The 20,956-nt window shown below is 39.5% G+C and overlaps 1 protein-coding gene across 2 annotated transcripts in view; it reads left to right on the plus strand.

The window, feature by feature from the left end:
- The first annotated feature begins 2,512 nt into the window (after positions 1-2,512).
- The window catches only part of CNOT2 (CCR4-NOT transcription complex subunit 2), an 85,709-nt gene continuing 67,265 nt past the window's right edge, over positions 2,513-20,956 (plus strand). Inside the window, exon 1 of one of the 2 annotated variants that reach the window (XM_036401088.1) lies at positions 2,513-2,626. The gene's annotated coding sequence lies outside the window, so the exon portion shown is untranslated. Of the gene's footprint in view, positions 2,627-3,516; positions 3,533-20,956 lie in introns of those variants that run through there. The other variant, XM_036401087.2, reaches the window with a different exon arrangement.

Here is a 20,956-nt window from a genome sequence, read left to right on the forward strand (position 1 = left end):
GCTGTGTCAATGGCACCACGTGGATTGTTGACTGCAGGACAGGTTTTCTGTAATCCTGCTTTCTAGTTCCTTCACCTGTGCTGCTACAGACAAAAGTTTTCAGATTGACTCCTACAGGCATTCTTACACTGATTGAAAATGGATGTGTATCAGTCTAGCCTGTGAAATAAGTCAATAGTAAGAGACCATTGATTAAATGAGAATAAAAATAACAGATGCATATCAGTTTGTAGACAAAGACTTAAAAAAGGAGGTAAAACGGTACCATACATGGTTCAAAATGGATTAGGACTGTCCACACAAATTAGCAGTCCTAGTGTTAAATGAGCTCAGGGCACTTCTTTAATTAAGCAGATGCAACTGTGGGAAACAGCCTCACCTTTGTAGCAAAATGTACTGAGTCAAGACTAAAAGCAGCAAATGTATGAATATATACTTGACAATACACCTTCTTTAATGGTGGCCTTGGATGTTATTTTAACACATTAAAACACTAAATGCTTTCACTTTCTTTAAGAAAACAAAAGAGGAAGTAGAATAGACAGCTACTACAGCTTAAGTAATGAACTTCCTCAACAAAACACAGACTTAGGCAGAAGGACAGGTTAGATTTTTTCAATTAACAGAATTTAAATCACAATTTACACACATTGTGACTGCTGGTTAGGTTGTTTATACTAAGCTAACCAGTCTAACACAAGATAACACACTTTTTTCCCCATTACTAGCTCTGTTGAGCTATTCAAGCTTCTTGTCCTATGAATGCTAATTAATTTGCATGTAAACTAATTTTGTAAAGAGCAGAGAGATCAGTCCATGTAGATGCAATGACAATATCAGGTTCTTAGTTTACTTGCATCATATTGCTGGGTATTGTCTTAAATGACTTCTCTTTGGGAAAATGGAATGAAAATTAGCTTTTAAAAAAGAAACTCAGATCACTAAAGTGTGAAATGAAATATAATGAAGCAAAATGTTTATAAACAGATATAAAAGAATCAGACTATCTAAACACTTATTTAATAACACTGAAGGTTAATTACATTGATTGTATTTTTCAGTCTAAAAGTACTGCTTTTGTATTTGATTTGTGGTAAAAGAGGAAATGTTTGATTTTTCAGACTGAACAACAAAAGTGGTCCAGAAGTTCATACTATAAACAGCATGTCACTTTTGGTACTGTCTAATCATTTGATTCTAGCAAATGCATGAATTTGTCACAAAGGAAAGATTTATGATTGGAATAATAAAATGCAATGCTTTCCTGGATGGTGTATATACACATTCATTTCAATGACACAGCAGCCATGCTCATCACACAGCTAAAGCTGGTGGCATTAAGAAACTGGTCTCTTGGCTTAAAAGGAAGACTGCTCTTTTATCTTCAAAACATATTTATGTTGACAGACATGTTACTGTAGTACCTTTATCTATAAAATATTAGTGTTATGTAACCTGCTGAATTCTTCAGTAATTCTAAATTCAATTTGGAGGTTCAAAATCAAACCCGAGAAGAAAGCACACGTGTGAAACTATTGAAAGAAACATGCTATTTCTGCTCATCTCTTTGCTTGAAGTTTTGAACTTTATGATGATTTTACAACCAAACTAAGGTGTCAGTGCCATTGGGTTTTTTTTTGATGGAGCAGAGCAGCCAGTTCACAATGATGTTGGCCATCCTCCTGTAAACACTTGTGCACAGGCTTAGCTTTTATACCATTGACAGTTTCATTGAATTCAAGGGGATTATTTGCATGAGTGTTTTGTGCATCAGTTCTTGCTGTATTCAAGCCACTGCTATAACACGTTTTGAGGGTCGATAAATTAAAAATCCACTTGGGTCATCTTGTAAATGCTTTTCCACTTTATTAACACACCGAGCGGATACCTGGACCTGTCTCTCCGCTGCTATCACACGCAGAGGAAATAGGAACTTTGACACAATTTACCCCATCCTCGGGTCGTTCCTGACCTAAAACCTCCCCAGGATGACAGAGAGGCCAGGCCGCTCCTTCTGCCCTCTGCGATCCAAAGGGAATTGACAGAGCAGGGCCACAGGGGCCGGGACGCCCCCTCTGGAAGCTGGGGCGCTTCCCACGGGAGCGTGTCCACCGGGGGTAGGTCTGCACAGGCAGCCGTGGGGAGGATCGGGGAGCCCCGCTGCGCCCTGACCCTGCTCAGCCCCACGGCCCGCTCTGGCCCGGCGCTCCAGGCCTGCGCGCCGCCCTCTCCCCTCAGAGAACGAGATCTGAGCCGGGCGCGCCCCCGGCCAGCAGCGTCTCAGCGGGGCCGGCGGAGAGCGGCAGCATCCGGCAGCCCCGCGGCCTGCGGGCCCTGCCCCCAGCACTGGGCCGCGAATCCCGCGGGAGGCGGAGGGAGCGCAGCCGAGGGAGCCTCGCTGCTCCTTCCTCCTCCCCTTCCTCCCCGTCCCCCTCAGCCCCTCCGCAGGGCCGGGCCGTTGCGGGCGGTGCGGCGGCGCTGCCCCCGCCCCTCGGCGCTGGCGGCCGGGACGAGCGGCGGCGGGGTCACGGCGGCGGCCGGGTCAGAGGGTAAAGGTTGCTCCCCCAGCATCCTCCGTGCTGGATACTCAGCCATCTTGGATTCGCGGGACAAGAAAATTCATGCGGTGAGTCCGGCCCCGGCCGCCCCTCCCCGGCCCCGCCGCCGACCCGGGCCTCGCCGCCGTCCCGGCCGCGGCCCGATGTGGGAGGCCCGGGCGGCGGCGCGGCCCTCGGCGGGGCTCGGTGGACCTGGGGCCGCCCCACCGGGTTTCCGTTTGCTTTTGTCTCCGAGGGGGAGCGGGGGGGACGCGCGGCGCCCGAGCCGGGGGCGCAGCCGCAGGCCCGGCCCGGCCTGCCGCCCCCTTCCCTCCTCCGCGGCCGCGGGCGGCGGCGGCCCCCGGGCGCCGCTCCGGGGCCGGGCGAGGCCGCGGCCCGGCGGTGTTTGGGCCCCGCATCCCTGCGGCCGCCGTTGGCAGCTCGCCCTGCGGCCCGCTCGGCCCGCCCGGCCCGCCCGAACGGCTTCTTCCCGCCGTCGCCCCGCCGGCTGCTCCCAGGCCTCCTCCGTCCCTCCGAGCCCGGCCCCGCGGGGCTGCACGGCCGCCCGGTCCCCGCCCGCCGCCTTCCCCGGGCCCGGCGCCGGGGCAGCGGAACCTGCCGCCCACGGCCGGGGCTGCGGCGGCCCCGCGCTCCGCCGAGCGGCCGTGCGGCCTGCACCGCGGGCCCCGGGCGGAGAAAGGGGGTGAGACGGGGGTGCTGCTGGCTGGGTTTCGGCTGAAAAATTATTTTCTTTTTTCTTTTCTTCTTTTTTTTTTTCTGCCTGCGCCTGTTTCACTCTCCTCCTGGCGGTGGTTAAGGCGGTGTGTAAACAGGTTCTGGCTTTCCCTCGGACGTGTTTGTAAAACAAACTTGAAAGGGATAGAGCGCGGTCGCCGGAGGAAGGAATCAGCCTTCCCCTGCCCGCCTGGGCGGCGATGACAAGCTCTGGCGTGAATCTGACCCGTGCTGGGAGAGGAGGTGGCACTGGGTGACAGGTTAGGGATAAGAGGGGGACAGTAGGGCGGTGGGGAAAGATGCAAGTGTCAGAGATAGCAGTTTGGTTATCGTATGTATGCTCCTGGTGAAAACAAGGTACCAACTAATGGGTGTTCTCGGTTTTAGGGTGGGTTTTTGTTGGTGAAGTTACAAGTAACTTTGTTTTGGAGGCTCTGTAGTGTGGGAAAATTAAAATAGGCTTGTGTAGGGTGGTATTTGCTTCTGCTGCTTATTCAAACCTCACACAAGCATGTTTAATTTCTGCTGTCTCTTTTGTCAGGGAAAAAGTTGTTTCCAACTTTGCACTGTTTTATCCCCAGGGGAGGAGAAGAACTTTCTGTGTATCTTTTATAAATATATATGTGTTTGTGTGACTTGAGTTTGTGAAGGAGACACTCCTGTGTGCCCAAACACCAGCAGCATCTGGTGCTGGTGACTGGCTGCTAGTCTTAACTCTTCTGCTGGGGAAAAATAGATGATCAAACCTGCTGTCATATCTGTTATTGGAAAACCTTATGTTTTGGGAAACTTGGATTTGTTTCAAACTGTTAAGACTAGTGAAGACCTGCAAGAGCAAAATAATTGTAGAAATTTATATTGCAAAGGTGTCTTTTGGATCTGGAAGAACTGTTGTGTATGTGTTGATGTACTTTAAGCTCTCTTAAAATGACACATTAATAGAACATGGCTCACAGGATCAAGTTTTGTGAACTTGAACATGATGTATCTGTCCCATACCTTTTTTCCCCTCTTCTTTTTTCCCCCACTTCCACTGTTCTTTATGTTGAGTATTCAGCTGGTATGCTAAATTTCAAGGTGTTGACTGCTTCTGATTTTAGAAAGGTATTTGAATACTCACTTATCAAGAGCTGACTGACTTGACTTGCAAGTGTATTTCCGTTTCATTTTCAGGAAGCTGTTGATAAAGCTAAGAGCATAGTAGTAGATAAACCTTGTCTACACATCTCTTCTAGAAACTTAATATTGCTGTCAAAGTAGTCATTGTTATTGCAACCTACTTGTGTGTCAGTTCTATCAAGAAATGAAAGAAAAGCCCTTGGCTAAAACTGAAAATAAAGAAACCCCAGAAATTTATATTAAAAAAAAGATTTGAATTCTCTTTAACAGAATCTACTTTTAGATAATTGTCATTTAGTGGAAAAAATAGGACAGTTAGTGTGTCCTGAAGTTTGATGCTAAAAAATTTTCCCATAAGTGTCTGTTTCCACCTGAAAATTTTGGTCTTTCCCTCAGTCACTTCATATGAAAATTGTGTGTGCTCGCAGTGGACCGACAGATCTCAGAAAGTATTTCTGGTTTATTTTAAATTTCTAAGTGCATTTCTGTCTGGATAGAGATTAGCTTTGAAATCAGGAACATTATTGCTTTTTAAGTATTTGTTGTAGCTTTCTTAAAAATTACTCTAATATTCACGTTCATGCAAGGTCTGTAGTGTTGTAATTGCTAAGTTGTAACCTTATTATGGTTTTAAAGGGGCCTTGTGTCATAACTTTGTTTATTCAAACATATCTTCCACCTTCATCTTTTTATGAACTCAGGAAGTGAACAGAACTTAAAAATGCACCATAATTGAATTAAAACAGAGGTTTCTGTCACCTGGCTTTCTGACTTTATCTGGAAGCTAAAGCAAATATTGAATGGCTTGTTTTCCTATGAGGTAGTATAGAAAGTGCACTTACAGAATTTTATTCAAAAGGAAGTAGACCCCTGTATCTAACTTTTAAAATGATGTCTTGTCTTAAAGCTATAATTTGCTTGAATAAAAGGCACCTTAAAAATGTGTTATTAAAAAGAAAAAAAAGAAAAATTCCTAAATTCATGGCAGAGTATTTGCCACATTTCTTGTACATGTTTAAAAATGTTAGCTTAAATAGAAAACCCTATACCAGTTTCTATAGAAGTACAGTACCTTAGGAAGTCAAATCAGTATTTTTACAACAGATTTAAATGATTGCTCTGTAAGTGATCCAGTTTTTCTCATTTAAAATTACTCTTAATACAGTGTGTATGTAAATTTCAAGGATTGACAAAAGCATAGAAGTTGAAGTTAGGTTAAATTTGCTTTATCTGAGCTTTTGAGACATAAATAAGTAAGAAATAGTATGTGAGCATTCTGCTATACAGCAGAAATCTGCTAATATATTTACTTTAAATTTATGCCTCAGTTGCACTGCACTGAACAATTCAATATAACTTGTTTCAGTTGTCTTTCCTGAGTAGAATTGGCCTTTTTTTTTCCCTCTTTTTTTTTTTTTTTTTTCTTTCTAGATAAGCTTTAGCACATAGGTGCTATGTTTGTGTGTGTCCTCTTGGTCTCCTGACCCAAGTTCCTGGAAAGGAACACCTGAGCATATGAACATCTGAAATTTGTGTGTGGTCTCCTTGACTTAAAAGCACCTGCTTACATGCTGATGGTTAACTTTGTGCATGAGTTTTCAGGATGGATGGTGTATTTTGACAACTAACTATGCTTTTATTGAGCATTATAATAGCATAGGAAGAATTGTGTCAAATGAAAATACTGCACAGTAGGATATTTTAAATTGTCCTTGTGGAATTATTTTGGTTTTGGAGCAGGTGTGTATATACCAAGCATGGTCTGTGCTAATCAACAAGAGATTCTTATGTAGGACTGAAAATATTTTTGTGTTTGTGTGCAAAAATGAAGAAAAAACCTAACAAAAAACCCCAAAACCCAGCCATAAAATGTTCATATTGCTTATAATATATATTTTATCTTTCATTTTTAATACTCTAATAAAATAGAATATTTTTGTTGTGGTGGTGTGCACTAGCTCATCTTCTGCTCTGGTTGTGTAATAGGCTCCAAGTCAAGGTGTAAGTGGTTCTTGTCCGAAGGGGTTACTGAGAACCCTTAATTTGTCCTGCTGTAGCAGTGGTTATCAGTAGCATTACAGAAAAGTGTGCATTATTTTTTTCCCCCTATCTTGGTTACTCTGCCATCTGATTGCTTTTTGCAGTGCTAATATGTATAATTTCACAACTCTACGTTTCCTAGGAGGATTCCTTTCAAATTATGCTGGTAGGTTAAAATTTTATTATAATGAAGACTTTTTTTTTCATACACATCTCTCTCTCTCTTGTTAAATGGAAATGTAAGAGTTGTTAATCAGAAATTCAGTAATAAGTAAACCATTGTTTCTTCCTGTTTCTCTTTTGATTTGGGATAATTTATGGGGTGATATTTTTTAAGTATTAGTTTTCACCTCATGTCACTTGGGATTTTTTTCCTTTTGTTTTTTTTTGGTTAATTGAACTTCAGAAGCATTTTTAAAATCCTGCTTTCAGATTTTTTATGTGCTTGAGATCGATCAATTATGTTTGAAAATAGTTTGCTGTGGTCAAGTTATTCATCAAAAGGTGTAGTTTATTAAACTGAAAACTGGTATAAAAGGCTGCTGTATTTGTGGTACATAAAATGGAAACTCTTGCTTTGCATTGCTGTTGCTGAGCAGACATTAATCCAGTGGGCTGAGTTGGACCATGCTTTCTGTGTGAGCTACCTACTGAAGTGGTGGGTTACTCTGGGTAAGTCATTTAACCAATTCATAGCCAAGTTCTAGTCTGCAGTAAGAGGATAAGGGTTTCCTATGTTTCACTTGCCTGGTTCAGGACTTCTGTGGAGCCACATGCCAGTAGCAGTTAGTACATATGGTTAGCAAAAACAATGTTAACCCCCCCAAAATGGCCCTATACCAAGTTCAGTAGGTGGCAGTTGTCTGGTTTGTCCTTGCGTGTTTCAGAATGGCATTGCCATTTTCATTGCAATCTAAATATGTGGGCATTCGGAAACAATAGCAGGGAGTTTTTATGCACCAAAAAGAGGCAGTTGGACTTATTATGGCCAACTATTTTTAATTTTAAAATGTTAACATTTACATTTGTAGGCAATGTCTTGGCAAGCAAGTTTTTCTAAAGCTGTCTTTGTAACACAGACAATGATAATGTAATATCATATATTATCTTTTCTGTAAAAGGGTTGTCGGAAAATGCCTGTCGTGATGTAAAATGAGCAACTAATGCTTGTGTCAGTGAACTCTGTACTTGTCCTACTGTCTATATGACTGTGAGTTTTTGCTTTGAGCTTCACTGGAATAGTATTTTTCCCCTTCCAGCTTATGAAAACCTTGCATTGTTTGGGGTAGAATGACTATTCCTTGTAAGCATTTTTTATTTGAGTCATGAAAACTATTCTTGCAAAGGAAATGTTGCCAGAGAATTATACTGGTGGAAAAAATGTCTGCCAGTCTTCCTTCTGTTGCTCTGCTGTGTAGGGGACTTGTTTGGGTATATGCTTCAAGTCTTTTACCATTCAATAGTGATGAGGTTTGTGAGAAAGTACTTGTTGCATATAAATATTTATTTTTTGAAAAAGTTATAAAACAGGAAAATAGCTGTGAAGCACGTATTTTATGTAATGACCAAGTAAGCTAAAAAACATATAGAAGAATGTCATCTCTTGAATATTTGTACCATGTATTGTTATGTGGAGAAGTGGGAATCTGAAAGGTTTTCAAATAGAAATCAGCTGTAAGCAATGTCAACTTTTGAAAGACTGACAAGATGATGAGCAATTCTGAATGTTGAAGTACCTTGTAATACTGTGTCCATCTGTAAAACTGCTTGACTCAAAAAATCTTTTTAATGAGATGTTTGATTATTTATTGCAGTGCTGGTACTGGTCTTGATACTTTTCCTAACATGTCAAAAAGCATTATCATAAAGTAGAAAGGTACCTTATGTTGAAATCTTAATTTGTTGACTTATTTTCTGGATGTGGATGCACATTTCCAGTAAGATGAAATTGATCAAGATCAGCATTACGCATGAGAGTAAGTCAGTATGACTTTTTATTTCATGGTGGAAGTCGAAGTAAATTCTGGAATTCAGGTTCCTTTCTTTGCTACTGTGGTATGGAGTTAATTTTTTTTTTTTTTTTTTACTTGTTTGGGGTTTTTTGGGTTTTCTCTTGTGTGCATTTTGTGTTTTGTTTTTGGAAATTTCAGGATGATATGTTTTGGACAATAAATACATGTTTTGTTTCCCCCAATTTCCTGGAAGTTTAATTAGGCAAGAACAAAAATGTTGTGAGACATCTATGATGGAACAGGGACTTTCAAAATTTCTTGCAAGGATAAATTTAGTTTTCAGAAGTTTGGTGCTCTTTTGAGCTAAGCTTAGGTCAGTGTACGTTGTGAATACCGGCAGTATATGGTTGATGGCAAGTAGTATTTCCATTTGGATTAGTATTTTAATTAGGAATTGCAAACTCTCAATATTAGCTGTGGTCCTAATCTTTTATTGTCTCTGAAAGACATATAACTAGTTTAAATGATTTTTTTTTAAGCAACTGGCAGTTCTTTTACACTCCACAGGGTAGATTCAATTTTACACTAGTCTGAATTAGATTTTATAGCAAGAGTTCATCAAGTCTTGAAAACTGGGATGGCCAAGTGTAGGTTGGTAACCAGGAGTGACTCACTAAGAGTAGGCATCTTTAACTTCCCCTTAACAATGTACTCCAGTGTCCAGCTGCTGGCCTTTTCTATACTAATGAATACCTGCATCTGCTGAGTCCAGTTATTAAAGCAAAACCATTTTGAGCAGTGTATTTTAAAACTTAGTAGACTAAAGGTTCTTCACAGGCCCTTGTGTTAATGTACTTAGGAGAGGGCCTGGAGAGGAGTAACAGAGGCTGCAAATGAGTAAACTGTTGGTGATAGTAAATGAATAAACTGCTGATAGTAGAATGAGCTTCGTGGATTAATTTATGTTTGTAAGAAACATAAAAATATAAAATAAGTCAGATACGTATAGATTATCCAACTTTGGGTTAACTCAAAAGTTAAGCATTTAACTGAATTTATATAAATATGCTTTGATGTGGAAACAGAACTCAGAAGGAGAAATTAAGATTGGAAATATGGTCCTACAGACCTCATAAAATTGTGTCTAGGTGAAGGAAGGAATTTCAGATTTGTGCAACTTCTTGTAAAAGAAATAGTCAGACATGACCTACAGGTATGTATTTGCTAGGATGGCAGCTGGTTAAGCATCCTGTAAACACAGGCAGACTTTGAGTGTCCGCACCACAACTCTTCCCTGAAGTGGGGGGAGAGTCACAAAGAGATGTGGAAAAGAAGGAAGTTGAGGGTTATCGTGGTTCAAGTATTAAGAAGCAGAACAAATCTTTAAGAAACTAAATTTTATTAATTCTTCTACTCATAGCAAAGGTCTTTATGATTAGTAGGGCTTTTGTGTTTTGGTTTGTTTTTTGTTTGTCTATGGAATGTAAGTTAAACTTTATAGTCTCAGATGGTTCAGTATTTTTGGGACTGTCAGGAGAGAGCTTCAGTCTGAATTGAACCTAATATTCAGCTCCAGCTGAGCAATTGTTCTTTGTGCCTATTGATGCAACTGTCCATGGCTCTGCAACAGATTCCAGTGCAGTACTTAATTTTGTAATGTGCTTCTAAAAATAAGTGCATAGTCTTATGTAACACATCTTGTATTGTTAGCACCTAGAGGCTTCATCCCCACTGGTATGAAGTGGAACACATCCTACATGATTTTTGATTGTGGGTATTTACATCTGAAATACTTTCTCTGTCAGTGTCTATGGGCAAAGAGTAGCTTTGTTTTAGGAATGACTACTAGTTTTAGGAATATCAGGTTCCTTGTTTGCATGGTGAAGTATGTTTCTCCTCTGCATAATTGAGCAAAACAACAGTTGGAAAGGTACTACATAGTTCAGTAGACATTTGTTTCCCTAAAGAAACTCTCTGGATTCCTGCTTATGGGTATGTGCGCCTTCTCAGTGCTCTCACTTTATTTGGCTCTGCACTGCAACTGTAAGAGTTCTGAAAGTCTGTGGATGCTGCAGACATGAAAATGAGATGTTAATCATATTAATGCAGCTTTGAGGGCAAACTCAAAATCTTGAAAAGAAGGGTGACATTTATGATCAAATTACACTATTCTGTTAGGTTTTGTACAACTCTTGCTGTAGTCTTAGCAATGTTTTGATCTCTTTAATGTGGCTTTTCTCATGCTTTTTGAATTCAGGCTGCAAATAACATATTAACTTAGATGATAAAATGCATCATGTCTTGCTGATAGGATGACACCTGTACAGAACAAACTTGTCATATGTAAATAAGGGACAGAAATCAAATTTATCAAGAGTTACAGCTTTATCTGAGTAACTTGGTTCTCATTTTTCACCACTGGTTGAAGCAGGTGCTATGCTTTTATGTTAGAGGCACAGCTGAAATTTCAGAGTAGAGGATTGAAAGTTCATCTCAAAGTCTGAGGCCAAAACAGAGGCAACCATTCTTTATTCTCTTAGTGTCCCTCTAAAAGTTAATTTTCTGTAGTGCTGTTTACTGACATCCCAAATGCTTCACTGTACAAAATCTTTCTCTTTCCCTGAGAGGTCTGGTACTTCAGTGAAGAATGAATTCGAAGGGATCTGAAGAAATAGATACTTGTAAAACTAAACAAACAGGTAATCTCTTGATTAGGTTGCATCTTTAACAATAAGTGAGATGTTTGTAGATGCTTTTAATAATTGTTTTATCTGAACAATTAAAATTATTTCATTTTCTAGCAATATCTAGGCCATAACTTGGTGCTGGGAAGCACTGTCAGCCCTCAGACTTCCTTTTATCAACCATGGAGGTAAAATCTGGAATGACTGAAAATGTAAAGCTTGGTATTTACGACACCAGAAGCGCAAGCTTCAGTGTTACGGTTACCCTTGGCAAAGTATGGGTTGCCTTTGTCTATCCTAACAAAGGCCAAACAGCACATATACAGGTAGTTAGATGTGTGCCATTTCTACACGTGTGGGTTTTGTTCTTCTCATGGAAAGGCTGAGACTGTGCCTGGGCCCCCGTGGAGCAGGCATGCACCTCTGATAGGCAGGGAGAAGGTGGACAAGGGAGGGAAGCATTGCAGAGAGGAGGAGCCTCTGGTGTGCAGACCATGCCGTGTTCTTCTGTCCCTGGTCTGTCAGCCCAGACCTAGCCTGTCATTAATACTGTGCTTGTAGAGAAGAAATGCAGTATTGTTATAGCAAATATGTTCTTTTCTGTCTGGTATTATTTCCTCTTTTTCTTGAGTAGGTGTCCAGGGAGCCAAATGCGAGAATAATGTGTTGGTTTGTATTTCAGCATTTTTGTGCCCAGACCTTTTTTTTTTTTAAGTGTGTGTCCCAGAGTTTGCTCACCACAGCTGTCTGTTATCTGTTTGTTCACTGGTAAGAGAAGACTGCTAACATGAAGTAGGTCCTGCACTGAGCCTTCTTGGCCTGATTTGAGTAGGGCTGTGTCAGGAAAATATTGGTTTCACCAGGTTCATAGGGGGTTGTTGAGTGACAGGAGTTTAATGAAAAGAATGTGCCATTTATTTTGGTGTGGAAAGTCAGTACACACTTTAAACAGTAAAGTTTTACTTAATTGCCCTGTTAATATAAATTCTATTTGTGAAATTAGTGTGTTTATCCCTCACTCATCATATAACTTACTATTTATTAAAAGCTTCAGAGTTTTGTGGAAGATGGCATAACCTCTCTTTCCTGTCTAATTAAGCAAAACTTTGAAGTTTTATGTGAGGTTTATTCAGTATCTACCTTTTTGACTTGCAGCTTATAGAATGAATGGATGGTCTATTTTATTGATTAATACACGGTCAGAATGAGCTCACATCCCTGTAATGTTGCTCTTGCCATGGCATGCTATAAAATTGTGTGGGTATGTTTTGATCCTTCTGAGATATGAATATTTTGGCAGTGAACATGTTTTCTGTGAAAACTCATAGTCACTAATAATTGTAGTGACACTCTAAAGTATCTGTGACTGTTTTTACTGGAAAAGAAAAAAGTGCATAAGACCACAGAGAATGACAGATTTTGCTTAGAAGGTGAGTTCTGAAATTGTTATGCATGAAGACCATTCAAAATAATTCAGTTGTCAGTGTTAAACTAATACTGAAACAAGAAAAAAGTGAAAATAGTCTTGCTTAATCTGTTGCCCTCATGCTTTGTAGCATCAAACCCAGAAGACATATCAAATTTTGCCTTGGTTTGCAATAGAAAGTTCCCTTTCGTGGTGTGTTTCTTCTGTATGAATGCAACTGGCACAGTTCTGCCCACAGCATAATGCTTTCTTTTCTTTCTTTCTCTTCTCTATTTTCCTCTCAGAGGTGAGATTCCAGTGGTGGTAAGGATATGGGTGGTAAGGGTGCTATCTTAAAACAAGATAGTTGCTAATAGAATGGGTCCCACAGCAAGGCGTGTCATTCCTGGGAAATGTTGCCAGGTCCTGCTCCTGACAGCAGCTTGACTTCTGTGGAAACTGCCAAACTGGTAAAGTAAAATGGGCAAAAAATCAGAATTATAAATGGCAAGATTACTAATGAAAATGTGTCCCTTGAGTAAGAATGGGACTCCTAGTGATACCTTGTAATTACACATCTGTTACGAGAATCTAATCTAAATTTGAGGTTTGAAGTGATAGAAATCTATGCAACACTGCTGATATGGTCATATTCTTCACTTATTGATTCTTTAATATAAAATATTCTTTAAAATCTTAACTATTACAAGTTTAAATTTTTTTTCGTTTAGTCTGAGAAGCTTTGAGTTGGGTTAGCACATAAACCTGGAGAGGAGCAGCTCTGTTCCATCAAGTCATGGAGGCTTTCCAGTGTTAATATAGGCATGTTATGCTGAGAACTAGTTTTGTCTGAAGACAGGGGTTTCGGTAAGTGCAAGACAATCCAGGTAGCCTTTTTTATCTCCTGTACTCCCAGAATGCCTCTCTTTTTTTGCCTTAGGTACTCTTATGGTTTGTTGGTTTGTTTTTGTTTGGGGTTTTTTTGTGCTTTTCTTACTCTTTCATCAGTACTTTTTGCTGCGTTTCATTTCTTCTCCTGCAATTTAAGATTGAAAAGTGATGTTTTGGATCACCTCATTGTTCTTCCTGATGCTTAGATTTTGTCTTGCAATGTCAGACTTGTGTAATTTTCAGTTCATAAACTGAGAGGGATATAGGTCACTGTTTAAATGAGCGTTTGAAGTTTTCTTGCAAACAAACCCCTCCCTCAGTACATAAAACCCTGCTTCAGTGGCCATTAAAATTGCAAACTCAAGGGAGTCTGAATTCAAGGAATGCTGGAATGAAGGCTTTCTTAACCATCTTAACTCAGGTTCCATATACATGTCACTGTTACACAGTTTTTTTGATCAAATAATGTTTTCCCCAGAGCACTCTGGTGTCATTGGTGAGAGAGGTTTCATGGTGTTCTCACACTGAGGTTTTTCTTTTTTAATCCCGTTTTTCAGATCATGATATCCAAAATTATAGGCAAATACAGGATTAATGTTTTCTCTCCAATTTCTTCATTATAGTTTCATGGAAGTGCTTTATAATATGTTTTTGAAAAATTACATTTTTATATTGCCTCACTGAAATGACAACCATGCATTACAAATAGAGAAACTGAGACACTCGCTTAGGATTTCATAACATAAATACCTTCATTTAATTTGCAGCTGTGAATAGTTAATGCTTCTCCATAGACTCGTGAAATATTTCAAGCAGAAGGCACTTGTAAAAATCTGTGTGTGGCTCCCTCAGCATTGTTAAAAAAAAAAAAAAGAAATACAAACCTTTATGGACAGACATAAAATTGGTTTACATATGTGGCATTTAAACATCTTAGCTAGACATGTTTTCTCTCTATAGTTTCTGTGTCATTAATTAGAAGAGGATAGAAGGAGATCTTGACAGTGGTTCCTGGTCCATTGAACAAAATAATGGGAAAATCCAGAAAGGATGGGTCCAGGATCTGAGGCTCTGCATGCTGTATTGTCTGAGTCTTTGGGGCTCTCTGCCTACCCATCAGCACCTTACACATCTGTCTTTTTCTTTCTGCAATTTCTTTTTCTGTTCCTGTTCTGAACTCCAATTCCTCTTCTGGTTTCCTCCTCCCTTGTGTTCTAGCTATTCTCCTGATAGCACCCAACTGGTATTTAAGACAATGCCGAGCATTTCTCAGTCCGAGGATGGCAGCTCCTTAGCTATCTCATGGCTGAGCTTACATCCACACCATGGCCCAGCAGTCCTGTGCATGAAGGGGAAATGTGTTGTAGATCAGCAGAGAGCCTGCCCAGTCTCAGAGTAGCACGTGAGCACGGCCATGCAGAGCCTTGCAGCTGAAGTGGATTTGAGCAGCTCTTCATTGTGGTGGTACACAGTGGTTTCCTAAGACAAGAACGTACTAAACTTGTCACTGTTGCACAGCATTCAAGTACTAGACCATCCCAACAAAATAGATTTTTAAAATGTTTTCAGTTGGAGGGGGGTATTTTTCTGTTGAAAAACACTGAACTATCTTAGCTGCTCTAAAAAAGAATAAATTTGATCAGTTTTGCCCGAAAGATGGTTAAAGGTTGTGTTTTGTCCTAAAAGGCTTATGCATTCTGTAGTTGGGGTAAATGAAAGAATATGGGGTCTTAATGACTACTGCATACAGTACAATATTACTGCCTGTGCTTTCTGTAACAATATAAGTTAGTCTTAATTTAGTAAGACAGAATCAGTATGTTTTCATAGCTTTTTCTTCTTCCAAAATAGTGCATTTGAAGGCACTTTTAAACAAGGTCCAGATTAAAGTGCGTTTCATGTGCATGCAATTTATTGTGCTGTTCTGAACATGAAGCATAAGAAGAACTGTAGAAAATGTTTTGAAAATTCCTTAGTTTAGAAATGTTGACTTAAACTTCAAATTACAGGATTTTGTTCAGAAATCCCAACTTTAAAATACAGAGTTTTCAAAGGGGACTATCTGCCCAAGATTTCTTTCGAAAATGGCTCAGGAGTTAAATGCTTAGAAAAAGTATTTTTGTGCTCTTGATTTTTTTTTTAAATTTTCTTTTCTGAAATAAGGTGTCACTTTAGGAGATAAGTTGTGTCTGTAGGAAGATTTTGATATTTTTAGAAATTGATTGGAAAGCAGTTAGCTGTAACTTCATGGTTAAGGAATGACTACCACTTTGTTGTAAATGAAGATACTTTCTCTGTAAGGGTATAGGAGGATTATGTCATGAGAAATAGGGTGAAGCAATTAAAAGTTAAACTGTTACAAGAGGAGTGGATGTTTTCAGGTGAGGTGAAGATTTTAGTTTTATTTGGTGTGTTCACCTGCATTAAAACTATTGTGAAAATAGTAAAGATGTTTATTTAAGGAATATATGACTCATTTTCTCCACTTTGTGTTTTACAAGTGAGACTTAATACCCAGACTCAGCTGTAAGTCTTTGAGTGGCAGCTGTAAGATCCAGATTTATCCCACATATCTTTCTCCCCTTTGTTTTACTGCTATTGAGTCTTCTGACTTCAGCTGGCTAATATGTAGGCATGTAGGCCTCTGCAAGTCCAGGTAAAGATGTACAAGAGCTTGAGTATCCTTGAAAGTGCATGCATACAGCAGAAGTGGGCATTTGCTCTGTGATTGAATGTGCTTAACTGGAAGAGTACCTGTGTTAGGGCAATGTGTATAACAGGTCACAGGGACATTGTAAATGATGCTGTACCATTGTCCTCTTCAGACTGTGCTTGGGGCAATACACTGATACCCAGGCTTTATGTTGTGCAGATATGCTGCAAATAATTGGGGATTTTCACTAGGATGGACTTAAATGTGTGAGTTGCTGAACTTCCTCTTTTTATGCTTCAATTTCCAGATAGGGATATTTTTTCCTTACTATGCAGGTCTTGTTTTCTGTGCGTAACCCAAGGTTTTGGTAAAAATCTTCCCATATAAATAGGGAGTAGAGCTGCTAGATGTGTGCTAAAGCATAAGAACCCGAATAAACCTGGTATCAGTGTAGCAATTACAGTATAATAATGATTGAGAAACCTTTGAATAATCTTTAAAAAGCCCACAAAAACCCAAAACCAAATGCCCTGCAACAGTGTACAGTCAGTAGGATCCCTGTGGGATTATGCATTTTTTGAAGACTGCCTCTATGTGCCTGTGTGAGTAGTGATTATGAAGATTTCAAATGGGAGTATGGTTAGCATATTATCCTGTTAGGGATCAGTTCTGGACTCACATTTTCTTCTCTGCCGCTCTGTCCTCCCTGTGTTGTGGTCCTTGTCCTTCTTGGTGAAGGGCCTGTATTGAATTATGGTTTGTTTACCAGCTCTTCACAGACTGCTTACTGCCTGCTTTTTAGGCACAGTGCCCCTGGAATCTTTCGTCTTCAAACTTCTTTGTCTGACAAAGTCAGAGTTTGTACTTCAGAAAATTTATTTAGATTCTTTTGGTTGAGAGATGTGATAATTTTTTTGATGTATAATTTTATAAGGATGTACAGTGTTGCTTTTGCTGTCTCAGTGTGTGCTTCTCCTTTCAGATGCATGTATAAATGATTACCAGTTCTGACTAAAAAATGTGTTTAAGTTACGGTTTCATGTGGATTTTTTTTCTTTCTAATGAATCACAACAGCATAAATTGGATTAGGAGTAGAACATTCATAATAAAAAGTTTGCAATATGTAATTTTTGCTCAACGACTCAGTGTCCTCTCTAATTGTGCACTTCTCTTGAGATCTGTTATGAAAAGGTCCCTACTGGGCCACCATGCTGACAGTATGAAGTTAACTCAAGGTACAGACTTTGCTTGTAAAAACCTCCTTAAAATGTGAGCTGTAGTACTTGCCACCAGTCTGTCCTAACAAAGTTCAAAATCAGGCTACATTTTTCTCCAGCTTTTTCAATGCTTTTTTATTGTATTTTTTTTCAAGTATGTAATGTACTCAAGAATCACTGAGTTTTACCAGTGTTAATTTATCTTTCTGGTGTTTTTGTTCTTTAAAATGTCTATTAGGCATTCTAGCTGTAAAAATATGCTTAATACTGATGGGCTTACATAACCTGGTGGACTTGCTTATAAAAAATTACTTTAATTTTTTTTTAAAGAGTTCTGGATAATTAAGAAATGCAATGGAAAAATATTTTTTTCTGTAAAGAGACAGATGCATAAATGGTTAAGGGAGCATCCATGAGGGCAGCAGACATACATTGCTCCCATGTACGTCATGTAACTGACACATGTTAATTATGGTGTGCTTCAAAAGAGTAAAACATTGACACAATTTCTTTCATTTGGGCTTTTACCTAACTAAACTAATTAGAAAAGATCATGACACTCTTTCATACTTCATTTAAGACTTTTAACTGATGTTTCATGTGGTTTTGAAAATTCTCGAAGGATCAGTTCTTTTAAAAGGCGAATTTTCTGTTTTATTTAGTGTCAGCCTTGCTGGATTTCATGTCCAGCATTAAAACCAATAGTTTCTCGATATTGTAGTTAATAAATTTAGTTGTGAAGATTCCTTTTGAGTGTGTTTATATGTGTCTTCATCCTCTTACAGAGAAGTCTTGAGATTTCTGGATTTTTTTTTTCTATTTTTGCTAATTCTTTAATGAAGAATTTATATGTTTACTCTTAATTTGCAAATACGAGTTGCAAACTCTAAACTGATATACCATCAGGTATATATTCCAAAATTGGACAGTTTAGATTTTTACATATAGATTAATTTTGAGGGATAAAATAACTTGAGATTGTGGATAGGGTACATTTTTCTTTTTTGCAGAACTAAGTAAGCAATTCTCAGTGAATGTCTTCCTTATAGAACCTTCTTATGGGAAATGCACTGAAATTAAAAGCATGATATCCATTTAAAAATATCTTTAGCTTGTGTCCAGATTGGAGACAGAGAGTACTGTCTTCTATTTGTTTCAAAGTAGGCCTTTGTTAAGTGAACACTTTGGATTATTTGGATGTTTAAAATGACCTGATGGACGTTCTAAATAAGGTCTTGTCTCTGATGTCTCTGTTAACCCATTAAGTAAATAAGGTCTCTGTTAAGGGTTAACACAGACATTACTTAGGCATTAAGTCTAGCTTTCCTCAGTTAACTCCAAGGAGCTTGCCATAGGATTGTTGTGAAAAGTAAATGTCCAGATCCAGGGATTCCAGTGCTGCAGCTGAATGAGGAGCAGGAGAACAGATTAGGAATCTTTTGGCTTTCAGTGTCCTGGAAGGTACAAGTAGTTGATAAACAGATACCATTAAAGACTGTAAGGAGGGTGCTCCTTGAAAGCTGTTTAAGGGTTTATAAAGTAGAAGTTGTTATTATTATTAAGCTGTTCTTCATTTATGTGGTTGCTCTGATTCCTTGCAGTTGGTCTTGCAGCTCACCAAGGGCAGAGAGGAATAAGCTGTGTCTCTTAGAATTATTTTTACGTATCTGTCATATCTTGAGAATGCTGGTGTTGATTATTCATAGGCCTGCAAAAGGTGTTTTCTGCAGGCAGTCTTAGTGGATTTGGCTGAAATGAATTCATTTTCCCACAGCAGCCTTCACAGTGCTGTGCTTTGCATCAGTGGCTAGAAAGGGATTGATAACACACCACTGTTTTGGCTACAGCTGAGCAGCTCTGGCACAGCATCAGAGCTGTATCTCCAACAATTCCCCCACATCAGTAGGCTGGGGGTGGGCAAAATCCTGGGAGGGGACACAACTAGGCCAGCTGACCCAAAATAACCAAAGGACGTTCTATACTGTATGAAGTCAGCTCTCATGTAAAAGCTAAGACAAAGAGGAGGAAGGGGGGGGTGGTATTTGTTATTTTACAAAGTTTGGCTTTCACAGCAGTTGCTACAGGTGCTGAAGCCCTCCTTCCTGGGAAGTGGCTTGCTGAGGGGAAGTGGAGAGTTAACTTTTTTTGTTTCCTCTTTACTTCTGCATGTGCAAACTTCTGGTTTTGGTTTAGTAAGCAGACTTAACTCTAGAGTTGTTTTCCGTCTTTCTTTCCCCTGTGCATGTGGGAGGGGAGAGGATAGAGCAGTTTGGTGGGCACCTGGTATCCAGCCAAGGTCAACCCATCACAGAAGCAAAAAGCATTAGATGGAGGGATTTTAGAAAAATTGTGGAAATTGAGTTTTTGGACAATGTGGACTGTTCAGAACAGTGTCACATTTTCTCTTTTGGAAGCAAGACACAGAAACCATTTATGCAAGATGTTGGTTTCCCCTAGACAGAGATCATGGAAGAACAATATAAGCATATTTTGTGGTGTCAGCCTTCTGAGTGAAATATCAGCTGCAGAGCAATGGCTCTGATACAGCCATGTCTGAGCAAGCTATTTATGATCATTACCAGCACAAAAAGCTTTGTGCTTCCTTTTTTCTCTGTGTTCATAAATGCTTCCTGGCAAACAATGGTCTGCTAGCACAGGTACCTGTATGAAAGGGAAATGAGCAACTAAACAAACCCAAGAGATCTGGCCAGTCAGTAAACTGGATAGAAAGTTGCTGTGAGAACCAATGCAGAAGTTGGTTGGCAGGGCCTCCTCTGATAAATGAGGAAAGTAATTTTTAAACTGTTCTTGCTAGACAGGCTTGCAAGCACTGCCCTAGGCTCTAACAATTATCTCTGATTTCCAGCAACTGCAGCTGAATTAAAGAGAGCTGCTACATCCGGAAAAGATGAACAAGTTTCTAAAGAGATACTTCAGGTAGTTTGATGTGTTTTTCTCCAGCTTAAGCATGATCTAGGAAGCTATTACTGTTCTTGGGGGTTCTCTCAGAATGAGGTTTTGGAGGTCACAGATGGGAGTATTTCATAGATGGAGCAAGATCTTGGCTTGGCAATTAATTTAAACGTGTCATTGAACTAAGATGTTTTTAGTCTGCTCAGGGAGTGATATTTCATGGAGTATCCATTAGAAATCGGCTGAGTTGAGGTGAAATCCGAAATTCTTTCTATATAGGATGGCTTTTTCTGTTTGTAGCATGTATACTTCTTTTGCACACCATCTTCAGAATAAGTTCAGCTTTTTACAAATATCACTTAGTAAGCTACTAACCCAAAATAGAACAGTTCAGTTGGGATGAATTTGCAAAATGAGTTACAGCAAAATTAAGCTTTGTGGAGGAAAATTTTCAAATTTGCCATCTTACATGCCTCTCAGTGTTTTATTTTGGGGTTTTTTTTTAGTTTGGTTTTCTTCAGATTTTAGCTCTATGCCTGTCTTATCCAAAGGTAGTTTTCTGATACTTTCCTAACAATCAAATTACTTTTTGTCTTCAAGTGTGTCTGTTTCCAGGAGCCAGACTTCTGTAGTAGCAAGTCCTAAGTCATGCTCTTGGCTGCTATAGGCTGAGTATGCCTTATAGTAAACTTACAGAATTTATTTTGCTAAGAATAGCAGTTTTTATAGTAAGTTCTGTTTGTCTCACTTCTCAAACTTTAAATGGAGACAGAAGCTGCATTCTTTGCATTCTATCCATAGTGAGGGAA

This window comes from Molothrus ater, chromosome 5 (genome assembly GCF_012460135.2).
Source record: "Molothrus ater isolate BHLD 08-10-18 breed brown headed cowbird chromosome 5, BPBGC_Mater_1.1, whole genome shotgun sequence".
Lineage (NCBI taxonomy): Eukaryota > Metazoa > Chordata > Aves > Passeriformes > Icteridae > Molothrus > Molothrus ater.